This window comes from Lampetra fluviatilis, chromosome 1, assembly GCF_964198595.1.
Source record: "Lampetra fluviatilis chromosome 1, kcLamFluv1.1, whole genome shotgun sequence".
Lineage (NCBI taxonomy): Eukaryota > Metazoa > Chordata > Hyperoartia > Petromyzontiformes > Petromyzontidae > Lampetra > Lampetra fluviatilis.
In genome coordinates, this window is record NC_136275.1 from 19441687 (window position 1) to 19452323 (window position 10637).

Below are 10637 nucleotides of genomic sequence, written 5' to 3' on the forward strand. Positions count from 1 at the left end.
TTTGAAAATAAATAAAGGTCTCCGATTGGTAGAAAGAGGCCTCCATGGTGATTGGTCGGGAGGCAGACTTTTAACGGAATTGGAGGAACAAGGTTTGAACGAGGTCAATCGGAAAACAGAATATCCGTTAGAGGGGAAGGACAGGGGTTGGCTAAAGAAAAAAACAAGGACAAGAAGGTTCGAGAAAGGGGGCTGAGGAATATAAAAGGGGAGAGCAAGAGGAGTGGGGACGTTCGGAGGAAGTTACAAGTTTAAAGACAAGCACGAAGCCTAGGGTCCTTTATTGTTGCTGTGTACAAATAATAGTGGCTCTGACTAATTTAAGATTTGAAGCTTTCGTGACTGCAAGGATTCATACTCTTAGGTTTTTTCGGTAGAGTCACGTAGGTAATAAATAATAATAAACTAATAATAAATTTAGTTATTTAAATTTTTTAGTTTATTATTATTATTTTTTTACCTACGTGACTTTACTGAAAAAACCTCAGAGTATGGCTCTGACTACTTCGTCGTCAGAGTCGTTACAATAGGATAGACAGAAGCAAGGTTGAAGATGGTAAGTGTTCCAGCAGGGAGCCCTACAACAACAAAAAATGCAGTCCTTTATATGGATCAGTCAGTTATGTTTCAGTGATTGTTGTGTTATCATGGATATCCATGTGTTTTTCTTATTTACATGGGCATTGATTCACAATCAGAATAATTTTTCCTCTGACGGCCGCTGGTCACGCGTTTCTCTTCACTTCGCATTCAATGACCTGAACATCGCAGTCTTGCTTCCTTCGCTTCCCTGTTGTATTTTAATGTTCTCACTTCTCTATATATACCTCAGTGTTACTCCGGTTATTAATCACAGCTTGAGCATTTCTGCTTTTGCTGACATGTGATCTTCCTTCTTTATTGTCCAGCTTTTTGTTCGATATAACTTCACTTGCCTGATTCAGATGTACTCTACGTTGTATACAATCCATCGACCATGAATGTGATACTGCATTCATATAGGTGACTACATATGTACTGTATAAATTGAATATGCTCCTTAAATGTGGTACAGTTTTGCATAAATGTCGTAATTTGAGTAGTTCTAGATTTGAAGCTTTCGTGACTGCAAGGATTCATACTCTTAGTTTTTTCGGTAAAGTCACGTAGGTAAAAAATTAAATTAAAATTAATAAAAATAAAATAATAAAAAATAATACGAATTTACTTCATTTTTTACCTACGTGACTTTACCGAAAAAACTAAGAGTAGTAATTTGAGTAGGTTTGAGTGAATACTTTGTTTGGGCCTTCATAAGATGAAATTGTTTCTTCAATTTGATTTCACAATGTAGGCATTTTAAAGGCGGCGGTCATTGGTGGTGTTGCTGTGACCCTCCTCCTGACTTCCGTCATTGGCTTGGTCATCCTAGAGATGAATTCCCTCCGTGGGTCTCGCCCCTGAGAGTGAGTCCTCTTGTAAACCCGATCTTCCTAGACGTGTACAATTGTCAAAGAAAATATGCACCAGTGCTCTGACATGGCCATATGAAATAGATTCATGAAGCCACAGGGCTATAACAAGGCATCAGAGAGTTTCTGAATCAGTGTTTTGATAAGTCATTGCAAATATCGTATGGGAAACTAAGTCCTAGGACTTGAATACAGGATATCTGATTGTGATACATTTTGCCATGACGAACCCCATTTGCACAATATATGTATATTGCACTTCTTTCGCACCATACATAGCCAACCGTGTTGATCAGAGGTGCGGGTAATTGTGAATAAACCTGGTAACTGTTGCTGCTGACATTTTTTACGTCAATGTAAGGGGATCTTGAACTTCAAAAGCTGCCTCATAAATCCGCCACTCATTACAAATAATTAAAGCAAACTTTATTTTACATATTTTAGTGTCGTAATTAGACAAGTGACTTAATAGGTTAAATGTGAAAATATAAATGTTTTGTCATGCACATACAGACTGAAATTATAGAAACTGGGCCTAATACGGGATGGGGAGCGTACGTTCACAGGAAGTTCCTGTTTTTTGATGCTAATGTTGGTCACGTGACCAGGAAGTGACGATGTTAGATTTCCACTGTACCACGCGGGCGTCAGCCATTACACAGATAAGTCAAGATGGCGGCACGCATCGCATCTCAGTGAGACCACAGCCGCACTTGTCCATTGTGGGAGCTTAAGAAGCATTATCTGTAAGTTGTTTATATTCCTATAATATTAGAAATGCTGTTGTAATGTTGGAATGACCGTTATAGCAATGTAAATGCCTTTATGGTGCCGTTAAGTTGTTGTAGTAAATACGAGGCCTAGTTAGTAACGAAGCCTGTGACTTTCCTTATTGTGGATGTTACTTGTGATTTAGTAGGTCGAGTCAGACTTGTGCCTATGTTGCGATCTTGAGAGTGATGACGAAGTATCTCATCCACAGTTTAGTGTTAAGTGTAATGCTGTACATTTGGGGTGCAGTGGGATGAATACACTATGTGCCTGTATGCAACGCACCAGCTTGTGCCTTTGTCTAGTTGTTCAGGGGTAATGTGGGGGCCTGGTCCTTCCAGGATCTATTGTTATCTGAGACAATGTTCTGAAGCTGTGGTGTTCATTGTGTGGGTGTTTCCGAATTATAACAGATGCTGTATCTGTGTTTTCTCACCAGTTTTACCTGTTACAATCAATAAATGACGATCGGAGTTGGACGGTCATCCTGGCTCCGAGGGTTTATTGAACACATGGTTATCTACTCGACTAGCGGTACAACGCAGCGCACGGCGAGGCCGAGATAGTAAAAAGATACACTTCTTAAAGCTCCCAAGAAGTCCTGCAGCCAGCCCTGCAGCCAGCCCTGCAGCCAGCCCTTCAGCCAGCTCTGCAGTCAGCTCTGCAGTCAGCTCTGCAGCCAGCTCTTCAGCCAGCTCTGCAGTCAGCTCTGCAGTCAGCTCTGCAGCCAGCTCTTCAGCCAGCTCTGCAGTCAGCCCTGGAGTCAGCTCTGCAGTCAGCTCTGCAGCCAGCCCTGCAGCCAGCTCTGCAGCCAGCTCTGCAGCCAGCCCTGCAGCCAGCCCTGCAGCCAGCCCTGCAGCCAGCCCTGCAGCCAGCCCTGCAGCCAGCCCTGCAGCCAGCCCTGCAGCCAGCCCTGCAGCCAGCTCTGCAGCCAGCTCTGCAGCCAGCCCTGCAGTCAACTCTGCAGCCAGCTCTGCAGCCAGCCCTGCAGTCAGCCTGCAACAAGCAAGGAGCCCTGCAACGAGTCTACATTAAAATCGTGCTGCAAGCATCGCAGCATGGAAAGCCACAGTTCAGCAGGGAGAGATGCTGAAGAAGGCGAACCAAGCAATCCAGGATCTCCCATCCTGCCTCAAGAGAACCAAGGGAGTTCAAGGCCCCAGAGGGAGGTCAGGTTGACGCAACGGGCCTTGGAAAGCTATGAGGCTGAGAAACAGGACCTGGATGCCAGGATACAACGGGCATGGAACCGGGTTGAAGCAGATTTATCTGAAGCTTCAAATGCCTCAGACACAGTGGCCTCAATTCAGCGGGCCATCCAGCGAGTGAATGTGAGCAGCTCAAGCTACAAGCTCTTGGCAAATAGATACATCTCCCTCCTGATGAAGGTGAAAACAGATAAGGGCATTGAGGGAGTGCGCAGACAAGAGTACTTCCTCGAACTGCTCGATGATAATGTGCAGGCAGTGATACAAGATGCAATGGACCGTGTGGAGGGCTTAAGAGAGACACGATCTCAGCACTCCGTCTCATCCAGGTCCACCACAAAATCTAAAGCCTCAGCACACTCAAAGACATCATCTACTAGTATGGCAGCAGCTCAGGCACGCGCATCAGCAGAAGCAGCAAACGCCCGTATTGCCTACATGGCTGAAGAGGAAGCCATGCTAATTGAAAAGGCCCACATACAAGAAGAAGCAAGCATAGCAACTGCTGCCGCACGGAGGAAAGCAGAGCTCGCAGAGCAAGAAAGTATATTAGCAACTGCTGCCGCACGAGAGCAAGAGAGTATATTAGTGGCTACCGCCACGCGGAAGAACATTGAGCTGGATGCTAAGTTAAGCACCCTACAACTCAAAAGGGAAGCAGCTGCTGCAATGGCCCAGGCAGAGGTGCTCGAGGCAGCAGCCAACCTGGATAAGGAAGAGAATTAGAGTGAGTTTGGCACTCAGATACCTGTCAAGGACCGTGATCAACTCACCAGAAAAAATATTTTGGACTGGTCTGAACAATGCATCAATGCTCCTCCACCAAACGATACTGAACAAAGGGTGGACGTTCAGGCATCGCCATTTCCACACCGAATGAACATGAATGCTGTCTACAGGAATGGTGGAAATGCATATCCTGCCCTGGCAGTTAGTCGCCAACTCAGCGTCGCGCACTTGGGGTCAGACGTGGATGCACCAAGGCAGACCCACATTCCAGACAGTCACATAAAGGGATCCAGCCAACGTGATCGAAACCCTTTGGGCCCACAGTCCAGCGCCATTGCAAATGACGGCATGCTAGGCAATACAGCCAATAATGCCGCCTCACAAGCGCCAGTATGGACACACCCTGGATCAGCAGGACTAGGAGACTTTGCTAGGTACCTGGCTCACCGCGAACTAATCAACACAGGACTCGTTAAGTTTGATGACCACTCTGAGAACTATCGAGCCTGGAGATCTACCTTCAGGAATGCAATCCGAAATGCAGACATCTCTGCAAGTGAAGAACTCGACCTGTTGGTGAAATGGTTAGGAAATGAATCTGCAGAGTACGCAAAGAGGATCTGGTCAGCAAACATTGACGACCCCGCCTCATGCCTGCATGCGGTGTGGGAGAGGCTCGAGGAGTGCTATGGTAGCCCAGAAACTATTGAGAAGGCTCTCTTCAAGAAGTTGCAGAACTTTCCAAAAATCTCTGGTCGAGACAATAAAAGGTTACGGGAGCTTGGAGATCTTTTGATGGAGCTTGAATCAGCCCAGGCTGATCCCTACTTACCAGGTCTCATTTTCTTGAATACCTACCATGGCGTGAACCCCATCGTAGAGACATTGCCATTTGACGTGCAGAAAAAATGGAGAACAGCGGGTTCAAGATACAAGTCAGAGCATCAGGTTGCATTCCCCCCATTCTCTTTTTTCTCAAAGTTTATCCGCAACCTGGCTAAGACTAGAAATGACCCGAGTTTCATGTTTGGCACCACGGGGATTTCCAGTCCAGATCTCCCAAAAATGGAAAGGACAACGGCGAAACGAGGAACAGCGAGAGTGCCAATTTCCGTACACAAGACTGAGGTCTCTCCTGCGACATTCGCAAACTCCGTCCAGGCAACCACCACAAAGAAAAAGATAGAGGATCCAGAGAAGCAATGCCCATTGCATGATAAACCTCACTCCCTCCAGAAATTCCGTGAGTTCAGGAGGAAGCCATTGGAAGAGTGGAAGAACATGCTGAACGAATTTGGAGTGTGCTTCAAATGCTGTGCTTCTACTAACCACCTTGCAAGGAATTGCAAGGCAGATATCAAGTGCGAGGAATGTGGCAGCGACAAACACGCAACTGCTCTGCACACATTTTACTCGAAACCCACTAAGGCTTCCGATCCCGAAGCAGAGCACGGCGGGGAGCAAGGCGAGACCGCCGCACTCACTTCGTCAATCACAACCAAATGCACAGAAGTCTGTGGAGAAGGCTTCAAAGGAAGATCTTGCTCAAAGATATGCCTCATCCGAGTCTATCCCAAAGGACATCCTGAAAGGGCAGTAAGGATGTACGCCATAATGGACGACCAGAGCAACAGGTCTTTGGCAAGGTCAGAGTTCTTTGATCAGCTAAGTGTAGGTGGGAATTCCTTTCCATACACGCTCAGAACATGCTCAGGACTGATGGAGACAGCGGGAAGAAGAGCGAGCGGCCTCATGGTGGAAACCATAGATAGCACCATGAAGCTAGCCCTTCCTACGGTGACAGAGTGCAACGAGATACCGGACGATAGGAGTGAGATTCCCACGCCCGAAGTTGCACGTCACCACCCACACCTGAAACCCATAGCAGAGTTCATCCTGCCATTGGATCACGCGGCACAGATTTTACTTCTGCTCGGCAGGGACATGCTGAGAGTCCACAAGGTTCGCGACCAACGCAATGGACCTCACGACGCTCCCTACGCCCAGAGACTCGATCTAGGATGGGTCATCGTGGGTGACGTTTGTCTCGATGGGACCCACAAACCAGACCACATTAGCACATTCAGAACGAGTGTGCTCATGAATGGACGCACGTCGCTCTTCAAACCGTACCCCAACCACTTCACGCTGAAAGAGAAACTCGGCGAGAGAAGTCAAGGCTGTACCATGCAGGCCGATGAAGGAACCTCTATGCTGAAAGATGATGTTGGACATACGGTGTTCGTGACAACGAAGGACGATGACAAACCTGCTCCATCGCTAGAGGATAAAGAATTCTTGAAAATAATGGACAGAGAGTTCTTCCAAGATGAGTCAAACAGTTGGGTTGCCCCTCTGCCATTTCGTAATCCCAGATGCCGGCTACCCAACAATAGAGAGCAAGCCCTCTCACGGCTCAACTCTTTGCGCCGCACCTTGGACAAGAAAACAGAGATGAAGAAACATTTTGTGTCCTTCATGAAAAACATATTTGACAGTGGTCACGCTGAAGCAGCCCCTCCTCTAGAAGAAGGACAGGAATGCTGGTACTTACCAATCTTTGGCGTGTATCACCCAAAGAAGCCGGATCAGATCAGAGTGGTGTTCGATTCCAGTGCTCAATTTAATGGCATTTCCTTGAACAACGTAATGCTCACTGGACCTGACTTGAACAACAGTCTCCTAGGGTTACTCATCCGTTTCAGAAAGGAGTCAATCGCCGTAACCGCCGACATTCAACAAATGTTCCACTGTTTCATTGTCCGAGAAGATGACAGAAATTACCTCAGGTTTCTGTGGTACCGCAATAACAACGTCGATGATCGAATTGTTGAATACAGAATGAAGGTGCATGTCTTCGGCAACAGCCCATCCCCAGCGGTAGCCACCTATGGACTGAGGAGGACCGCGCAGGCAGGAGAAGGGGAATATGGGAAAGACGCCAAGCGATTTGTAGAGCGAGATTTCTACGTTGACGATGCACTTAAATCAATGCCCATGGCCTCAGAAGCCATCAACTGCGTCCAGCAGCGCAGAGGTGATAAAAGCGTTTCCTTCCGACGATCGTTCAAAAGACTTGAAAGACTTGGACCTTAACGTCGACACACCACCAATCCAACGCAGCCTTGGACTGAGTTGGGACCTGAAAGCGGATACGTTCACGTTCCGAGTATCAATTGGAGAGAAACCTTACACGCGACGAGGCATCTTGTCAATGGTAAGCAGCCTGTACGATCCATTGGGATTTGTAGCGCCGGTTACCATTCAAGGCCGTTGGATACTCAGAGACCTTTGTGCTGATACACAAGACTGGGATAGCCGGTTGCCAGAGGAACGGCGACAAGAATGGGAAACTTGGAGAAATTCCTTACAGGCACTTGAGCAGCTGCAGATTCCTCGTTCCTACATGCCCACATCCCTTTCCGTAACCCAACAGAAGGAGTTACATGTGTTTGCAGATGCTTCTATGATGGCTGTAGCAGCCGTAGCTTACCTAAAAACCACAAGCGCAGAAGGGATCCAGCATGTTGGGTTCATATTGGGTAAGGCCAAACTGGCCCCACAACCGGACCATACCATCCCAAGGCTTGAGCTGTGTGGAGCGGTTCTTGCTACAGAGGTGGCGGAACTGATCTTAGACGAATTTGACGTCAAACTGGACGCGGTCAAGTTCTACCCGGACAGTAAGGTCGTACTAGGCTACATAAACAACCAAACCAGAAGGTTCTACACCTACATCAGCAACCGGGTGGAGCGCATCAGGAGATCGACGCAGCCGGTGCAATGGAATTACGTTCCAACTGACCAGAATCCAGCAGATCTCGCAACTAGGTCCGTCCCTGCATCTCTGCTGAATCAAACCATCTGGCTGACGGGTCCAGCGTTCCTGTTACGACGTGACGTTGGCCCATGTACTACCAAGGAGACCTTTGGACTCTTAGAGCCCGAGTCCGACAAGGAGATTCGTCCTCTAGTGACAACTTTCGTAACAAATGTGCGACCAAGAAGTCCACTGAGTCCACACAATTTTGAACATTTCTCGAAATGGACGACGCTCGTGCGAGCGATAGCACATTTAACGCATATCGCAGACTGCTTCCAGCGCCCGATGAGAGGCACCACTGGTAGCTGCAATGGATGGCATTACTGCACAGTGCCACGCACTGAAGACGAGCTTTCCAGAGCAAGGAAATCAATCTTCCGCTGTGTGCAACAGGCAGCTTATGCAAGTGAGATCAAGGCCATTAACAAGGGAGAAGACCTTCCTAGGGTCAGCACCCTCAGGAAGCTAAACCCCGGGATGGACAAAGACGACTTGCTCAGGATCGGTGGTTGGCTAGGGAATGCAAAATTAGATGAGAATGAACGAAACCCCCTCATAATCCCAAGTCAGAGCCACATCGCAATCTTACTCGTGCGCCACTACCACGAGAAGGTCAAGCACCAAGGTCGGCACTTCACAGAAGGAGCAATCCGATCTGCAGGGCTGTGGATCGTTGGAGCAAAGAGGTGCATCGCCAGCACAATCCACAAGTGTATCCGGTGTCGCAAGCTACGTGGAAAACAGGAAGAACAGAAAATGGCAGACCTCCCAGCCGATCGACTCAGTGTGGAACCTCCCTTCACCTCTGTAGGAATTGACATGTTCGGACCATGGACAGTCATCTCCCGCCGCACCAGAGGAGGGCTCGCGAACAGCAAACGTTGGGCAGTGCTGTTCACCTGTATGAGTACACGAGCAGTGCACATCGAAGTCATCGAGTCCATGGACTCTTCGAGCTTTATAAATGCACTCCGGAGGTTCTTCGCCATCAGAGGGCCAGCCAAGCAACTCCGTTCTGATTGTGGAACCAATTTCATAGGAGCATGTAAAGAGCTTAAGATCAATATGGAGAATGTCGAAGATTATTCTGTCAGGAAATACCTTAGTGACCAAGGCTGCACATGGATCTTCAATCCCCCCCACTCTTCGCACATGTGATGAGCCTGGGAACGCATGATCGGGATTGCTCGACGCATTCTCGACTCCATGCTATGTGATGTCGGGTCCACACGGCTCTCTCACGAGGTCTTGACCACTCTCATGGCCGAGGTCTCAGCCATAATTAACTCAAGACCCCTGATCCCCGTCTCAACCGACCCGGAGTCACCATTCATCTTGACTCCTGCTACACTTCTTACCCAGAAGACAGATGTGCTCACAGCACCTACCGAGGAGGCCAGCACTGCAGACCTCTACAGACGTCAATGGAGACAAGTGCAGAGCTTCGCGAACACGTTCTGGCGTCGCTGGAAAAACGAGTACCTTACGACACTCCAAGTGCGCAACAAGTGGCAGTCTAATAGACCAGACATCCAAGAAGGCGACCTCGTCCTACTGAAGGACAACCAAGCCAAACGGAATGAGTGGCCAATGGGCCGCATCCTCAAGTCGATTCCAAGTGCTGATGGAAAAGTTCGAAAGGTCGAGGTTATGATTGCGAAGCAAGGAGTCGCAAGAACTTTCATCAGGCCCATAGTCGAGATAGTACTACTTCTCTTTCGCAAAGATATGGACAAATAAGTCGACCCGTTGAAGTTGTTATACACTTGTTTATGAGATAGGAAATAAATGGTATCTCCTAGATACCAGACGGGGAGTGTCTTGCTCACGGCAGATGGGGAGCGTATGTTCACAGGAAGTTCCTGTTTTTTTATGCTAATGTTGGTCACGTGACCAGGAAGTGACGATGTTAGATTTCCACTGTACCACGCGGGCGTCAGCCATTACACAGATAAGTCAAGATGGCGGCACGCATCGCATCTCAGTGAGACCACAGCCGCACTTGTCCATTGTGGGAGCTTAAGAAGCATTATCTGTAAGTTGTTTATATTCCTATAATATTGGAAATGCTGTTGTAATGTTGGAATGACCGTTATAGCAATGTAAATGCCTTTATGGTGCCGTTAAGTTGTTGTAGTAAATACGAGGCCTAGTTAGTAACGAAGCCTGTGACTTTCCTTATTGTGGATGTTACTTGTGATTTAGTAGGTCGAGTCAGACTTGTGCCTATGTTGCGATCTTGAGAGTGATGACGAAGTATCTCATCCACAGTTTAGTGTTAAGTGTAATGCTGTACATTTGGGGTGCAGTGGGATGAATACACTATGTGCCTGTATGCAACGCACCAGCTTGTGCCTTTGTCTAGTTGTTCAGGGGTAATGTGGGGGCCTGGTCCTTCCAGGATCTATTGTTATCTGAGACAATGTTCTGATGCTGTGGTGTTCATTGTGTGGGTGTTTCCGAATTATAACAGATGCTGTATCTGTGTTTTCTCACCAGTTTTACCTGTTACAATCAATAAATGACGATCGGAGTTGGACGGTCATCCTGGCTCCGAGGGTTTATTGAACACATGGTTATCTACTCGACTAGCGGTGCAACGCAGCGCACGGCGAGGCCGAGATACGGTACTTATTGCATCTGTTCAATAATATC